The sequence below is a fragment of the Equus przewalskii genome, chromosome 12 (assembly GCF_037783145.1).
Source record: "Equus przewalskii isolate Varuska chromosome 12, EquPr2, whole genome shotgun sequence".
NCBI lineage: Eukaryota > Metazoa > Chordata > Mammalia > Perissodactyla > Equidae > Equus > Equus przewalskii.
In genome coordinates, this window is record NC_091842.1 from 8,496,659 (window position 1) to 8,514,371 (window position 17,713).

Sequence of the window (17,713 nt, forward strand, 5' to 3'; positions counted from 1 at the left end):
ACGCTGTAGGCTCTCAGGTTCTGTCTTCATGGGTCAGACCTCACCAGGTAGTGATGTTCCCTTTAGTCGTGTGGGGGGCAATCCCAGACCCGGAGCCTGGTTTGGGGAAGGTGAGTCTGAATGCTGAAAGGGTCATTCAATGTCATCTCGAGCTGCTGCTGGGCCAGACGCTATGGGTGTGACAGGTGGGACAGGAGACAGGACAGGGTCAGAGGTCCTTCAAGGGACCATGCCATTGAGTAGCAGTGGGACGCCTCCAATGTAGTGACCCACAGTGTGGCTGGGACTGCTGCAGAGGGCAGCTGGGAAGACCTGCCGGGGCATAAGGGGCAGGGGAAGAGCAAAGGCTCCATCCAGGAAGGCGCCCTCCAATAGAGCCAAGACAAGTCAAAGAGACGAGATGGCAACCCTCAGCCACCACCCTCTGCAAACCCCACCTGCGAGGACCCCTCACTTCCCGTCTCCCACTCCCAAACTGCCTCTGGTTGGGGGCCAACCCAGAGACACTTCCACACTGTGTCCCTCTCACACAGGGAGTGCTGGAAGATGAGCGTGGCCAATCTTGTACTTCAGGGGCTATGGCCCACCCCCCAGCCACACACACATCCAGGCTCCCATCCCCACTTTCCCATCCTACCTAATCTCAGGGGCAGGCAGGGTAGACCTCCCAGCAAAATATCAGGTCTGATGTGTTTCAGCATGAGCCCACCACTCCTTTCTCCCGACCCAGAAGGAACACACCAAGATCCAGAAAGGAGAGCACGGATCAGGCTGCAGGCCAACACACTGCCTCCGAGTCCCTTGGCCTGGCCCGTCCAGCAGCAGGAAAAGGAACAGGAGGGCCAGGATGAGACCCCTCATGTATGAGTGTCCAGGGATGTAGGATGAAGCCGGCTTCTGAGATGAAGGAGAGTTGAGGGTAGGGAACAGGGTCTCATTCGGAAGAAGTTGTCCACAGCCTGGGTGGGTTAGAGAAGAATGAAGAAGGGGAAATTGGATGAAGCTAGGAAAACAGAAACAGATTTTCAGGATTGGGGGTTCAGAGAATTCATTGGAGCTGGGCTCAGAAAAGGGGAGAGGATTGGACTGAGGGCCTGAGCTTGCTGGGGAAGGGATGTCCTTAACGTGAGCATAGGGAATAGAAGGTTGATGCCAGTTGGTTGGGGCCTAAAAGAGCCTGGGGAGGGGCCAGCCCGGTGGCGCAGTGGTTAAGTTCGCACGTTCCGCTTCGGCGGCCAGGGTTTGCCGGTTCGGATCCCGGGTGCAGACATGGCACCGCTTGGCAAGCCATGCTGTGGTAGACGTCCCACATATAAAGTAGAGGAAGATGGGCACGGATGTTAGCTCAGGGCCAGTCTTCCTCAGCAAAAAGAGGAGATTGGCAGCAGATGTTAGCTCAGGGCTAATCTTCCTCAAGAAAAAATAAATAAATAAGAGCCTGGGGAGAGTCAGGTCAAAAACCACCAGAGTTAAGAAAGGGAATGAAGGCCATTAGCAGGGTGGGTGGGGTTAGAGCCATGAAAGATGCAGCCATATTCCAGGAAGATGGGGCCACAGGTAGGTGGAATTTAACTAAGCAGAAGGACATGGGGAAAGCTGCTGGGATGCAGGTCCTGACAGATCTCTGCCTGGCAGAGAATCAGGACCTCAAAAAAATGGGATGGGAGCACTCAATGAGGATGGACCACAGGAGATGTTGGGGGTATTAGGGCTGAAGGATGATTCCACAGAAACCTCTAGATCAGACACACAGATGCTGGTGTGAGGTCTTCCCACAGCCCGAGGGTGGCTGGTACAAGAGAAGGATCAGAGTGCCTTGCACTCCACTCTCTGCAGCAGCCCCAGGACCATCTGCAAACGCCACCCAACAGGAAAAGACAGGGTGGGGGCGGGCGAAGGAGAGGAGGGGAAGGCTACAGCTGCTGGGAGGGATGGCATACAGAGAATGGTGCCAGCTGGAGGTGAGAAGTGCTCTAGGCAAAGAGGAGAGATGGGGGTCATGGGGCAGAGACAAGGTATCGGGGGCTTGGGACATCATGAAGGGACCAGGAGGCTGGGGCCATGGTCCCCAGTAGTAACCTCAGCTTGGGCAGCTGTGTAGAAGCTCGAAGAGGAACCAGGGTCAGCGGTAAAAGAGAAGAGGCCTAAGAGGGAACCAGAAGCTCTGAGGTTCTGCCTTGGTCCTGAGGCTGCAAGAGGGTCCAAGATGGCAGAGAAGGAAACCTGGCCCGAGCCCACTGGTGTCCACTGCTGCTGAGGCTATGGGACGCTCGGGTGGGGCAACAGGATTCTTTTCCCCCAAAACCATTGGGAAGGGGGTCCCAGCCTCCACAGACCACCACCCTCCCTTATCCAAGGCCTGAACCAGCCCCCAAACCCATCCCTTTATCACAGCCTGTGTCACTGTCCCCACCTCCCCGCAGCTGCCCCCAAGAGGTGCCCAGGCACAGACTGAACCCTCTCCTAGAACCTGGCTGCTCAACACAGAGGGACCTTAGAGCTTATGAGGAAGCTGACCCAGGGTCACCAGCTGGTAGATAGAGAGCCAGGGCCAAAGCCCAGGGCACCTGCCTCTGTGTGGCCCTCCACCCTTCTTCTCCCCACACCCCCTGCTATTTATGCTCAGGCAAGGGGGACCATCTTCCCCAAAGCCCAGCACAGGGTCCACCACTGAAGGAAAAAATAAATGTTCAAATACAAGAGAAAAGTTCTCTTTTCAGGTTGAAAATGCTGTCCCTGTATCTGACAATTTGAGATTTGATTGATGTGGGGATTTAAAACAATGGCCGAAAATTCTTTGACACTCCTTCCATTGAGAGGTGGCATCTCTGTGCCCTCCCCTTGAATCTGAGCAGGAGTGTCACCCGGCTGCACCTTCAGCTGAAGCAACTCTGCTTCCCCCAAGCCAGCCACCCCACCAGCTGGGAGAGGGAGGGAGGGCAGGTGGCGAAGGCCAGGCTGAGGGTAGTCCTGCTGAGGGTCCCCCAAGGAGCTGGGGTGCCTTCTTTTGTTATGCAAATTAAGCAACTCTCATGGTAAGAGTCAAATTTCATTCTTATCCTGGCTGCCACGGAGCTCAATGTTAAAGTTTGGGCCACATTGCAATAACTAATCTTGGCCTAGGTTTCTAGCACATTTCTTTCCTTCTAGGCATAAAAAATGAAGGGAGCACCTACATCACAGGATTGTTGGGAGGATTCCAAGAAGATATTTACCAGCTTTCAGAACCTACTGATGCTAGGCGTTATGCTAGCTGCTTCAAACAAAACCCTGTGCTGCATTATGACTCCCCTTTTGCAGATGAGGTAATACACCTGCAAACAGAGAGGCCAAGTGATTTGCTCAAAGTCACACAGCAAGTAGATATAGGAAATAGGACTCTGCTCTAGTGCTCTTTTCACAGATCGGAAAGATAACGCATGTGTGACAGCCCCTAAAGCAGTGATGGTTTCCTTCCTTCCATCTTCAGGCTCCCTCAGCCCACCTAGACATCCCTTAGCTGGGGTCCTTCTTACCCAGCAGTGTGACCATCAGTTTACCCCTCTCACTGTGAGCTGGCAAGGTTGGGGACTTCAGTGAATCACCTTTCAAAGCACCCCAGGCAGGACCTAGCTCCCAGTAAATGTTTGTTGGGTGAATGAAAACCACATCACTTGCATCCCATTACTCATTTTAAAGCTCCTTCATTCATCCCACAAATCTCAACTGAGCACCTGCTCTGAAGATCCAGGCACTGCAGTAAATCCTCTGTGGACATAACTTCGTTTAATCCCACCACTTGCCGTGTGTTTGCTGTAGGTCCTGGCATCCACATTTTGTTTTATTTCTTTTTAAGATTGGCCCTGGACTAACATCTGCTGCCAATCTTTTTCTTCTTCTCTCCAAAGCCCCTGGTACATAGTTGTATATTCTAGTTGGAGGTCCTTCGGGTTCTGCTGTGTGGGACACCCCATCCACATTTCTTAATGAAAAGTCTAAAACAGTGCTTCTCAAACTCCAGGGTGCGTCGGAATCTCCCGGAGGGCTCAGTAAACACAGAATGCTGGGCTCCGCCACAGAGTTTGTGATTCAGTAGGTCTGGAGTGGGGCCCGAGAAATTGCATTTCTCATAAACTCCCAAGTGATGCCGATGCTGCCGGCCCATAGTCCACACTGTGAGAACCACAGCTGGTAGGTGGAGATGCCTCAGTCCACCCCCAGGTTTGTCTCAGCCTACCCCCAGGCTCTTACCCAAACTCCCTAGTGCTTCCCAATCTGAGAGCAGGGCAGGTGGCATCAGAGAGGCCTTTGGGTAAGGACTATGGGATGCACAACTTGGGGAGAAATACAGTTGTCCCCTCCACTCTTTCCTGCTCCACATCCCCATGCCCAGGTGGGCCTGCCTGGAGGCTCCGGAGAGTTTGGCTTAGCTGGTCCGGGGATAATGATGACTCCTCTTCAAATCCTTTCCTGGCCGATTCCCACAACTCACGCACTGAAGCAGTCACAACTGTGTGTGTATTTGGGGGAAGGCTGTTGTGGTCGACTTGATAACAGCTTCCCAAAGATATCAGGTCTAATCCCAGGTGTCTGTATGAGAGGGAGGCAGCAGGAGATGATCCAGAAGAGGTGGCGATGTGACAAAGGCAGACATTGGAGCGCTGCAGCCAGCAGACGCTGGAGGAGGCAGGAGATGGATCCTCCTCTAGAGGCCCTGGAGGGAGCACGGCTCTGCCCACACCTTGATTTCAGCTCAGCGAAACTGATTGCAGACTTCTGGCCTCCTGAACTGTGAGAGAATGAATTTCTGTTGTTTCAGCTACCGAGTCCGTGGCAACTTGTTACAGCAGCCACAGAAAACTAACACAGCTGGGAGAAGGTGCGGGCTGCCCCTTGTCCCCCTGATCTCACCGACACCTTCACCTTGGCTGCATGCCCATCCTTGGGGAGCTGGGACTGGAGGCCCCGTGGTGGGAAGGATTTGGTCAGGAAGGACCATCTTGTCCTGAGGCGTCTCCAGGAGGCTCCAGAGAGTTGCCAAGGGAAACAGGCAGAGGTAGGAGGAGAAAGGGTGGGAGGTGGGAGACAGGTGGTGTGTTGGAGGTACTGGGGAGGGAAGCGTGGTGTTGGGATTATAGAGGAATGACTAAATGGGGGTCCCTCTGTGTGGGGAAAGGGAAGGGGGAGCCATGTCCACACATGGGGAGGGGCGGCCAGAGGGAGGCCCTGCGGTGTGGAGAAGCTGATGGGGAGGGTCTATGTCCAGCCAGGCCCATCCGGTGGCCTTCGACATCTCAAGGTCAAGGGGATGGTCACAAAGCTGGTCTCCAATCATGTTCTGCAAGTGTTGGGTTGCCACGGCAACCAGGAAGCATGCTCAAGAACCTGAGGCCTCAGACACAGAGTTTTGGGAAGCAGAAACCTGGGCTGATAGCAGAGCCCTAGGAATCAGGGCCCAGCTCCCTCCCCACAAATTACTCCCCACCCCCCACAGTGTCAGTTCTTCAACCTGGGAAACCCCCCAAATGCCCAGTACATTTCCATCAGCATCCCAGGCCCAGGGAAGGCTTGTTACTCTGGCAACAAAGGCTTGAGGCTGGGTTGGTTCTGGGCTTGAAGGAGAGAGGGAGCTGCCGGTGGTGACTGGGGAGCCCAGCAGGAAGTGAAGCTGGTGGAGAAAGAGGCCTTCCACACCAGTGTGCTGCGGCCACAGAAGTGCCTGTGTGCGCAGAGACAGCATCTGCAGTCCCGGGTCCACAGTCCGCGCCTGGAGACAGAGAGAGGGGTAGGAGGAAGTCAAGGTCACTTGGAGGGCCAGAAGTCAGAGGGTTCCTTCCCAACAACAATATCTCTCTCCTCTTTGGGCCTCAGTCTCCTCATCTGTAAAATGGGCGGGGAGGCTATACTAGACCTCTGAGCAACTTCTGTTCCAGACAGTATATTGCCTCCCCCAACACCACACACATACACACACACACACACACACACGCACACTTCAGGCCTTTGCCGCCAGCCAGCGGCTGGTTGGTGATTGGTCCCCTCCCCTTGGCATCTCCTGCCGCCAGCCCCTTCTTCCTTCCTGTCCATGACTGCCACTTCTCCCCAGGACTCCAGCATCGCCCCTCCCCATTGGCTAAGGCAGCCTCCCCATCTACCCCCCAGCAACCTCTCTCCCAGCCAGCAGCAGCTCAGGATGACTGAGTAGAGACAGCATGCCCACAACAGCCAGGCCCACCAGTCACCACAGGAAGCAGCAGATCTGATGGAGCTTAAAAAGTGGCAGGTCTGAGGTCAAGGATGCTGGCGATCAGCTGCTTCTTGGCAGTAGAGAAAACCCTAGAAGCATAAAGTGGGTGCAGTGAGAGCTGGAGGGGTGGAACAGGTCAGATCCCCTGCCAGGAGCAAGCTCCGTGCTTTGGGAGTCATCCAATGAATGAGGAACTGAGGTAAGATAGGGTACAGGCTCAAATGGAGGAATAGGGGAAGCTGTGGGAGTCCCACCATTCCCGGAAGGCCCCGCCATGGCAGGGAGATCAGCCAGGACATTGGACACCAAGACCAGGGTTCCCAATAGGATCAAGTTCTCCTCTCCCTTCTCCACCCTCAGGCCTGGGGTCCTAGCCCAGGGTGTTCCCCCTCCCCTACTGCAGCCTAGGTGTCCCTCCCCTCTTCCACTTCCAGGACACTGGTCCTCCGTATCCTCCTCCACCTCCTCTCCAGACTCCAGGCCAGCTTCCACCACCCCACTCCCAGCATCATCTCTGCCCCACTTGGTGAGAACCATCCTTGCAGTGAGCCTGGCGCTCCAGAGACCAGCATCCTCTCCTGATTCCCGCCCCCCCCCACCCCAGCCTTTGAAGTTATCAGCTGGGAGGATCAACCTGCCTCAGGCCAGGAGGTGTCTCCTTTGTGGTCTGCTCACTGGGCTCATCCACCTGGCCTGTGCACCCAGGAATCCTGCTGGGAAAGTCTCATCTTACAAGACACAGTCACCTGCAAGGGGACAGAGAAGGGGTGGTTATGGCCTGGCAGACAAGGTGACCCCCGACACACACACACACACACACAGGTAAGCATGTGCTTGTTAATAAGTACAGGTCCCACTGAGGAACAGTGTCACACAGTGTCACAGGGCACTATCACTCCACCAGAGGAAATTAGAGTCCCTGGGCCAGGCTCTATGAAGACACCCTTGGTCCTGTAGGAAGCCAATTGCAGTATGAAATCAGGAAGCCAGATGCACCTGCCAGGGAGAGGCGGCAGAAACGTGGGGGGTGGCTACAGGGACAATGGGGCAGCCCAGAAGGCTACTTTGCATAAATTAGAAAAATGTGCCCCTTCCTCAAAGCCCTTTACTTCCATCTGATGGAAAAGTGCCCTAATGGTTCAATACTTCTATGTTGACTACAGAGTTGTGCAGTGTACAACCTGCGCAATGGTAAGGGGTGGCCCTGAGGGATGAGGGGGTCCAAAAGGGAAAGAAGGAGGAAAGGGGTGGCCCTGAGGGATGGGGGGGTCCAAAAGGGAAAGGAGGAGGAAGGACCCACGGGTCCAGTGAAGGAAATGGGGAAAGCAGTGGTCAGTGACAAGAGCCCCAGGCTGAGCAGACCTGTGTCCACTCTAATATCACTAACTGTGGGAACTTGGGGGAGTGACTGAACCCCCCTAAGGCACAATTTACTGATTTGGAAAATGAGGGGGGAGGGCTCAGGGATGGTCTGCCCTTAGGATTAAATGAGATGATCGATGCAAAGCTCGGCTTGTCATGAAACAAGTGCCCCGGATGGTGCAACAAGAACAGTGACAACACACAGAGTGGGAAAGAGACAGACAGTGACAACACACAGAGAGAGGCCGGCTGTTCCCGGGCAGGAGACGGGGTTTCACCGGCTTCTTGAGAGGTCGTTTTAAGTAGAAATTAACTGTCCCGTGGAACCAGTGTCACCAACGGCCCATGTCACCACGGTCAGATGAACCGTGCTGAGCATTTGAGGGCTAGTGCTGTTGGGGCTGCGGACAGGAGGGGCAGGCCCCGCGGCCGGGGGCTCGGGGGTCGCACAGGGACGCCTCCCTATTCGCGGACACCGCCACCAGGCCCTCCAGCGCCCCCGCCGCCGCCCGGGCAGGGCCGCCGCCAGCTCCCAGCCCACAGGCCAAGGGAGGCGCGGCCGGAGCGCTGTCCGCGCACCGCAGCGCCACCTGGAGCTCAGGCGCGCGAGGTGACAGGCCGTCCGGTCCCCTAGCTCGGCGGCCGCCCCAATGGCCCCACAGGTCCCAGGCAGCGCCTGGTGCTCTGTGCCCCCGGCCCCTCCCGACCCGCGCCCACCGGACCAGGAGGGAGGTCAGACTAGACCGAGGGCGGAGGCCGGAGAGACTCCGCCTCCCAGAGGCCCCGCCTCTTCAGCCTGGGGCGTTGGGCAGGTGTCCAGACCCCGTGCACTCCCTTCGTTGGTCTCCCTCCTCCCCTTCCTCAGTGACTTCAGGGTAAAGTCCAAATTCCATCTTCCCCCAGATTTATATCCCCTCCCCACCCAAGGCTGGAGCCTGCAACGACCTGAAGTGCCTTCCGTGACCTTCCCCCCTGGGCAGCCTCTAGTGCAGGGGCCCCCACCAAACTCGTGTCAGGTTCAAATAGCAATTCCTAGGCCCCCCTCAAGCTCTGGCTTTGTGGCCAGGAATCTGTATTTTTCACAAGCTCCCAGGCGATTCGGATGTGTCCTGGGCTTCACACTCTGGCAGTCCGTATTCGCAGTCACTGTGACGGTTCTCAGACAGCAGCGGGCTTGTTAAAACATTGCCGGCACGCCCTCAGAGTCTCTGATTCCGTAAGTCTAGGGCAGGGTCTGCGAGTTTGCATTTATACCAATCACCCCCCACAAACACCCACACCCACCCCCACCCTGACCCCGGGCATGCTGATGCTGCTGGTCAGGGACCGTGCTCTGAGAACCACTTCTTCAGTAACACATTTAGGAGAAAAGCTATTCACCTGTTGCCAGTTCACTGGGTACCAAGGCCTGTGCAAAGCACTTCACATTCATACAGCCAGATGAACTAAATATTTACTCTATTTTCCAGAAAAGGAAAGCGAGATTCACACAGGTTTACTCACTTGCTCAAGGCCACACAGTCAGGAAGGCCAGGATTCGAACCCAGGTCTTTCTGAATACAAAAGCTGGGCTGGCGCCGCCTACAGTGCACTGCTAGTTATCCCCTCCCAGGGGCTTGGCTTGTTTCTAGAAGTCAACCAGGCACCCTCTGAAGCCTGAGAAGGTGCTGGATAGGGCTTTGAAGCACCCTTCCCACACTGCCCTGGGTTCAGTGCCCCTGCTGGGGGCCAGGTTCTCTGCCCAGAGAGTCCATGAAGAGGGAACAGAGGAGCCACCTCCCCACGTGGTCCTGACCCCTAGTTCCCTCACTCCCACTGCCACTGGGAGTGGAAGGTCCCCTGACTTCTCTCGGATTGGCTCCAGATAGTGTTTCCTGGACAGGTCACTGGGGACTAGGAGAACGGAGGGACGCTCGGGTGCTGCACAAAGAGCAGGATGAAGGCAGGACCGCTGGGTCCTGAGTGGGGAAAGGAGAGGCGGTGCCACACAGGCGCCCGGCCACCAGTCAGTGCGGCCCAGAGGTTTTGCCCAGACAGGTCCGGGTGGAAGCCTGTCCTTAGGGGCAGGGACACACAGGTCAAGCCACAGCTGTGAAGGGGGTGGAGCGTTGAGCAGCAAATCTCAATGGGGCCCTCAGGTGAAGGACAGTGTGGGGAGGAAAATAGCAAATCTAGGTGGGCTGGGAGGGATGAAGAGGGCTCCCACCTGTGACTTCCCACGCCTGTCTCCTTCAGCCCCAGGCTTCTCCTTTGTCACCCCTCTACCCCCACTTCTGTGGTGTGGGCCTGAGACAGCAGGTCAGCAGTCCCTCTGGGCAATGTTTATTCTCCCCTGCCTCTTCCTAGTGGCCCCCAGCTCTGTGCCTCTCCCCACTGAGTTTTAAAGGTCCTTTTGGGGAGGGGAGCACGGCCTGGGAGGGGGAGCACATTCAGGGAGCCAGAGACAGGACCCTAAAGGGAATAAGTCGGAACCCTGAAGCACGTGCTGAATTCGTTGGGTGGGCAGGCCAGGACCAAGTAGAATATACCCACTGAGTCATCCTTCCCCATCCCAAACATCCACTGAGCACCTGTGCATGCCAGCACTGTGCTGACACAGCCCAGGACTCACAGCTTTGAACAAAGCCCAGGGGATGGGGCGGGGATTCAGGTAAGGCCTCTCTGAGGTAGTTAGAGAGCAGATCTAAAGGAGAATGAGAGCCAGCCAGGTGAAGAATGTGGAGGAGCAACTTTCAAAACAGAAGAATCAGCATTTGCAAAGGCCCAGGGGGAAGAGGAAATAGACTGAAACTAGCCAAGCTCAGTGGAAGTGACAGCGATGACGGGAAACCTGGAGAGACGAGGCCAGGCAGGTGGGCAGGGACCAGAGCCAGGAGCTGAGGTAAGGAGTTTGGATTTCGTCCTAAATGCCACAGGATACCCTGAAAAGATCTTAAATGGAGAAACGATATGCTCCAAGTTACGCTAAGAAGCTCTCTCCAACCCCATAAAAATTTCAAAAACATATCTGCATGGTAAAAAACAACATAAATAACCTCACACCTGTTAGGACGGCTATTATCAGAAAGACAAGAAATAACAGGTGTTGGCGAGGATGTGGAGAAAGGGAACCCTTGTGTACTGTCGGTGGGAATGTAAATTGGTGCAGCCACTGTGGAAACAGTATGGAGTTTCCTCAAAAAATTAAAAATAGAACTGCCACATGATCCAGCAATTTCACTTCTGGGCATTTATCCAAAGAAAACAGAAACACTAACTCAGAAAGATATCTATACCCCCGTGTCCATTGCAGCATTATTTACAACAGCCAAGCCATGGAAGCAACCTAAGTGTCCATCGATGGATGAATGGATAAAGAAAATGGGGTATAAATACACAAGGGAATATTATTCAGCCATAAAAAAACAAGCAAGGAAATCCTGCTATTTGCAACAACACGGCTGGACCTCAAGGTCACACAGAGAAAGACAAATACTGTGGAAGATAAACAACTCATAGATACAGAGAACAGACTGGTGGTTGCCAGAGGTGGGGGGTGAGGGGTGGGCGAAATGAGTGAAAGTGATCAAAAGGCGCAAACTTCCAGTTAAAAAATAAATAAGTCCTGGGGATGTAATGTACGGTATGGTGACTACAAGTAATAATACTATATTGTATATTTGAAAAAATATATATAACAGCTACAACAATTTTTTAAAAGTAGAATAAAGTGAGAGGAATCACTCTACCCAATGTTAGGGCTCACTATAGTCATCAAGACAGTGAGGTGCTGGCAAGGACAGACAAGTGGATCAATGGGACAGAAGAGAGAACCCAGGATTAGACCCACGGACCCATACAAATATGCCTAACTGATTTTGGACAAAGGTGCAAAAGGAATTCAGTGGAGAAAAGATGGCCTTTTCAACACATGGTGCTGGAGCGATTGGACGTCCATAAGGAAAAAAATGAGTTTTGCCCTAAACCTCACACCTTGTACAAAAATTAACTCAAAATGGATCGCAGACTTAAATGTAAAAAGTAAAACTATAAAATACAGAAAAAAAAACAGGAGAAAAATCTTCAGGACCCAGGCCTAGGGGAGGAGTTCTTAAACTCGACACCAAGGGCACAGTCCATAAAAGGAAAATTTGATAAATCAGACCTCATCAAAAATTTAAAATTTTTACTCTGTGAAGGGCTCTGCAGAGAGGATGAAATGAGACCTACAGACCCGGAGAATGTATTTGTAAGTGTCATATCCAACAAAGTACTTACATACATCTAGAATATATATTTTTTAAAACTCTCAAAACTCAGAAGTTAAAAACAGCAACAGACAATCCAATCAGAAAATGGGCAAAACACACAAACAGACATTTCGCTAAAGAGGATATACGAATGGCGATTATCTGAACATACAGGAAAAGATGTTCGACGGCGTTAAGCATTAGGGAAATGCAAATTGAAACCACAATGAGTTATCACTACATACCCATCGGAATGACTAAAATAAGAAGAGTGAGAACCACGAATGCCGGTGAGGACATAGAGTAACTGGATCACTCGGACACTGCTGGTGGGAGTGTAAAATGGCAGAGCCGCTCTGGAAGAGAGTATGGCAGCTTCTTACAAAACTAAACATGCACTTTCCATATGACCTGGCAGTTGCACTCTTGTGCATGAAAAGAAACCTTCCGTTCACACAAAAATCTGTACACAATCTTCATAGAAGCTTTATTTGTAAGAGCCCCCGAACAGAAAAACTCAAATGTCCTTTGATGACTGACTGGTTAAACAAACTCTGGTACATCCATACTGTGGAATACTACTCAGTAATGAAAAGGCACATGCTATTGATACATACAACAACTGGGATGAATCTCAAGGAAATTATGTTGCAAGAAAAAAAGCCAATCCCAAAAGGCTATATGCTGTATGATTCCATTTATATAATATTCTTGAAATGACAAAATTATAGAGAGGGGGAACAGGTTAGTAGTTGCCAGAGGTTAGGGAGGGGAGTGGGAAAGAGGTGATTAAGGCTATATAAAAGGGTAGCATGAGATAGCCCTGTGATGGGACTGTTCCGTATCTTGACTGTGGTGGTGGTCAAACAAATCTACATGTCATAAAATTGCATGGAACTTAATACACACACGCAAATAAATACATGTAAAACAGGTGAAATCTGAATAAGGTCAATGGATTGCATTAAGATCAGTTTCCTCGTGGTGATATTGTACTACAGTTATGCAAGATGTTACCCTTGGGGGAAACTGGATAAAGGGTATACAGGAACTCTGTATTATTTCTGACAACTGGATGTGAATCCACCTTATGTCAAAATAAAACATAAAAAGAAAAAACAGAGGACTGTGTTATATTTGCAACTCATTTCAAGGATACAGGGCTAATGTCCTTAATATATAAAGAGCTTCTAGACATCAATAAGAAATAATAACAAAAACAAACATGTATACAGCACATAATATGTGGCGAGTACAGTTCTAAGTTTTTTCCATGCATTAATTCATTAAATCCTCACAACATTCCTACATCATCTCCATTTTATAGGTGAGGCGACTGAGGCACAGAGAGGTTAAGCAACTTGCCCAAGGCCACATAGCTAGGAAGTGGTAGAGCTGAGACACAAAACCCAACAGTCTGGCTCCAGAGTGCAAGCTCTTAAACTCTATATTAAACTCTTAAACTCTGTGGGTCTCTACAAAAAACCCACAACCCAGTAGAAAAATCGTCAGAGTATATAAAACAGAAAGGAAAAACTGGGCCTTAAACTTACAGGAGGAGAGAGAAAGCCAGAGACAGGGGGTACAGACCCCCCTGTACCCCAGGGACCAGCCTTCTTATGGCCTCCTCTGCCCAGCTCAGGCAAGCCCATCCGATGCCACACCTTGCTGCACAGTGCATAGACTCCTCCTTCAACACAAAAGACCAAGCCCTGCCTTCCAAAACCTGCCCCTACTGAGGGAAAGGGAGACAGGCAGAAGGCCAGGCCTCAGCTTTAGCGGGGAGACAGACGCAGCATCCCAGGTGAGCTGGGTAGACAGGTGTGGGGTAGGTGGGCTCAGCTTTTGAAACAAAGAAGACTGTGATGGGAAGAGGAGATCCCCTCCCTTAGTCCGTCTCCCCCTCGGAGCTCTTACCTGCTGTCTGCCCAGTCTCCCAGACTGACCCAAGGAGGAGACAGGCAGCTCCAGCAAAGGGCGGACAGTGCTGGCAAATCTGGCAGTAATGACCCAGGGCACAAAGGACTCAGCATGAGGCCACCACCAGAAATGCCTGCTCCCAGGCCTGCCATCCTTCTGGCCCTTTGGAAAAGCTCTAGCCCTCTGAGCCCCACAGGTGCTCCCCGCCAGTCTCCCTGCGCCCCCAAGTCCTAGGTACTATGTACATATCTTGGGCGGGTTGGGGGTGGGGTAAAGGGGGAGTGCAGACAAAGGAAGCCAGCCCAGCAACATCTCATTTGACAGGTGACTTCTCCCCTCAGGTAGAGGGTAGAGAATGCCAGCCCTGAAATCCTGCCATCTTTTCCTCTAATTAATCTCAGTCCTGCCACTCCTGAGAGACAAACGGGAGCAAGTTAAAATATAGCTACAGAGATCCACAAGGACATACAGGCACGTGCATCTGTGTACATCCAGCTGTACGCACGCCCTGTCTGCAGGTCTGAGAAGAACTCTCAGGCCAAGGCCTTCATGCCTGTGCCCAGCCCACGGTGGGGCTCAGCCAGGGCTGGCTCTCCTCCCCCAGGGCTCAAATACTAAAGTGGGTGAGGCTGTAGGGGAGGGAGGGACCTGAGCAGAAAGAAGATCCAGGGCTGGGACTTTGTCTCTGGGTTCGAAGGCTTAAACCAAGAATGTTTTCCCCGGGTCAACTCTTTCTGTGGCAGCTTTGGACTGTTTGGAAGCAGAGCTGAGGGAGGTTGGAGGCACCGTGTGTCCCCAGCCCCTGAAGAGGATGCAGTGGATATAGGCAGCGCAGGATCCGACCAGAAGCCCTGGAAGCTGGCAGAGGGCAGAGCAATGAGTTGGTTCAAGCCATCATTTTATCTGAAGAGCCTGAGGCCCAGTAAAGGAACATGACTCACCCAAGGCCTGCAGCAAAGTGGTGGCAATATTGAGACCCAGACCAAGGTCTCTTGACTCTCTGTCAAGTGCTCTTCCTGCTACTCACTGCACGTGGCAGTCTTTGTCACTTTCAAAATGGCGTTCCCTTCCCAAGACAGCTATTCCGAGTGTGCTTCCTACACACGAGGTGAAGGTTTACTTTCTGGTTCCTTCAGCACCGTTTTAGGCCACGGGGACAGTAATCAGAAAACGTAAATCATAACCATTATCAAAATAACAGCAGCTAACATTTATGGAGTCCTTTTTAAGGACCTTTATTGAGGGCAGCACCTCCCTGTTCGTGACAACCCTTGATAAGGGTAGTACCGCTGCCCCCATCTTACAGATGAGGAAACCGAGGCTCAGACAAGTTAGCCATCCTACCCAAGTTTACACATCCAGGAAGTGTTAGAGTAAACCACTTCCCCTGCTCTTAACTACTGCGTTTCACTGCTGCCTCCCAAGCCTACCGGTAAACAAATAAATGTGATCATTTCAGATACTAACTACTATGAAAAAATAAAGCATGGCGAGAGACAGAAGACCACCGTGACAGTGGGTCTCTCTTGATCTCTAGGTTGGGTGGTGAGGGAAAGAGTCCATGAAGATGTAGCAACATTTGTACAGAATCCAGACTGGCAAGGAGCCCACCATGCCAAGACCTGAGAGAAACGCATTCTAGACAAAGAGAATAGTTTGGGTTTTTTCCAAGGATGATGGAAAGCCATTAGAAGGCTTAAGCAGGGAAGTGCCATGTTTTGCTGTGTGATAAATAGACAGTAGGGGGATCCCAGGGAAAAAGCAGAAGAAAAGATTTGACGTTATCAGGAAATCCGATGGGGGGGGGGAGGCGGGGAGGTGGGGCAGGACTGGGCAGAGAGCAAGAGCATCTGGGCCCAGCGCTCTCGTTTTGCTCCCCACACTCCCAGGGCCCTGCTCTCTAATTCACTCTGTCCCCCACCGCTCTCTGCCAGGAGAGGGCTGGGGTGGGTAAGAATCCACACCCCTCGCCCCCTGCCAAATGTCCACCGTGGGAGATCCCATATGCTTTCCTCCCAGTTGGGAAGTTCCTCCTCAGGTCCCACCACAGGCCTCCTCCAGGGCTCTGGGCTAGGTTACTTAGGATGGGGGGGAAGGAGGCGGCCTGGGTGCGCTGAGACATCCAGGAAAAGCAAGTTCTATGGCCCTTCCCCTTCCACCCCACCTCTTTCTCTCCCACGTCTCCCTATCCCCACAAGGCCAAGCCCAGACAGGACTCCATCATGTCTGGGGAGGGAGAGGAGGGGGAGGTGCCAGCAGCTCCCTTGGCTGCTGGCTGAACTCACCTTCTTCCTTACCCTACTCCCACTCCTGAGATGCTGAGGAAGCCAAAGAAAAATGAGAGCAGTATTCCTTCCCACAAGCCCACAGCCTCAAGCCCAGATCGGCTCCCGGGCCTGTAGCTACTTGCAAGGCTATTTACCAGTGACCTCGGGGCGCCCAGGCTTCACCCAACCCTACCCTCCTCTCACTGAAACCTTAGGTCCCCAGTAGGATGAGGAGCCCCTCTTTAAGGACTTGGAGGGGCTGATCCTTGATCTTAGGCAGTGAGGTACTCCTCCAAAGTCCTGGGACCCATTAAACCTCCAGGCTTCCTAGGACACAGACCCTGCAAGGCCTGTTCAGCCTCAGAACACTTCCTGGCACATAATGGAGAAGTGGTGAATAGTTGGTGATTGAAAGCCCCAGAAATGAGCCACTGTGTATCAGTCTGTTTCGAAGCCGCCCCCCCCCCGCCCCAAAACAGGCTTCAGCTGTGACTCAGGACTGATTCCCAGCAAAGCTGCTTCATTCATGCATTGAACATGTGCTCTGTAACATGTGTGTATACATGTAACATGTGTGTAACATGTTTTGTGCAAGCCAGACCCATCCGTTGGCTGAATAAAAGCTGCACGACCTTAAACATGACTTTTCTGTCTCAATTTTCTCCTCTAAAAAATGGAAGGCAAAATACTTCATCATAAAGCTATTGTGAGAATTACTTAGAACGAGACATAAAAATAGTCACAAGTAGGTGCTTTTTGAGCGGCGGGTGATATTACTGTCTCTGTAAACGTTGAGACTTGGTGGACAGCTAATACGCTCAGGGTAGCAGAGCTGGAGGGCGGGGCGGCCGGCTGGTGCTCCGGACTTTTGGGAAGGGCCGCCCGAATTCCCAGCAATTGGGCCCAGCTCTCCCAAAGCTGCAAGGAGGTTGGGGGAGGGGGGTTGCTGACTTTTCTAGTGAATCTGGACTTCCAGCAAACCCTCCCTGCCGCTCCTCACTATCCGCTAGCTTTGCTCCCGCCCACCGCCTGCTACTCGAAACTAACCTCTCTGGAGCAAGATCCAGCCGCACAGCGGCCGCGCTCCCGTCCCCGGGGCCTCTGCTGCCCCCTAGGCTCCGGCCCTGCCGACACCCCTTAAGCCGTGAACCCTGAAATCCCCGAATTTTGCTGTCTTGTAAATCTCTCTGCTTTTCCTTGCGGAGCCACCTCTGCGCCTTCGCGTGGCCTGGCAAGAGGGTGGGCTAAGCCAGAGAGGGCACTTGTGGCTCCACCGTGTCCCCCCTCGTCGCCTCCCGCCCCCCAATCTCCCTCCAAATCGCCACGGCCTCCCGCCGGGCCGTTTTGTCCCACGGCGCCAGGCGGACAACCTGCCCCGGTGGCCTCCGCCTCGCCCCCGGCCTCCCCCGGTGCCCCCACCCCGACCCGTTATCCCACCCTCCCACGCCGCCCCCTCCCCGCGGTCCCCGTGTCGCCGCCGGGAACGCTGGGAGGTGTAGTTTTCCGCCTCTCTCGGCCCAGGAACGTGGCCACCAGGGCCTGAGTGCCTTCCCAACAGATGCGTGTCCCACTGTCACCACGCGCGTCTTCAGACCCTCTGACCCTCGCCAGGGCCGAGCCCAAGAGCGCAAGAGAAGCAGGAGAGCTGGCCGGCCGCTGGAGGCGGTGGTTTCCAGGGACGTCTGGTTTCTTGCAGGGCCTTGGACAAG

General features: G+C 53.2%; 1 long non-coding RNA gene across 2 annotated transcripts; it reads right to left on the reverse strand.

Moving 5' to 3' along the window:
• Positions 1-3,667: 3,667 nt before the first annotated feature.
• Positions 3,668-9,526, reverse strand: LOC103555628 (uncharacterized). 2 transcript variants are annotated; one of them, XR_011524705.1, is made up of 6 exons: positions 9,092-9,526; positions 6,865-6,972; positions 6,146-6,315; positions 5,516-5,746; positions 4,891-5,085; positions 3,668-4,768 (listed from the first exon to the last, which is right to left on the reverse strand). It is a non-coding gene; the product is annotated as an uncharacterized lncRNA (long non-coding RNA). The 2 variants fall into 2 exon arrangements; XR_011524706.1 differs by lacking the exon at positions 9,092-9,526 and adding an exon at positions 7,825-8,149.
• Between the last annotated feature and the right edge of the window lie 8,187 nt (positions 9,527-17,713).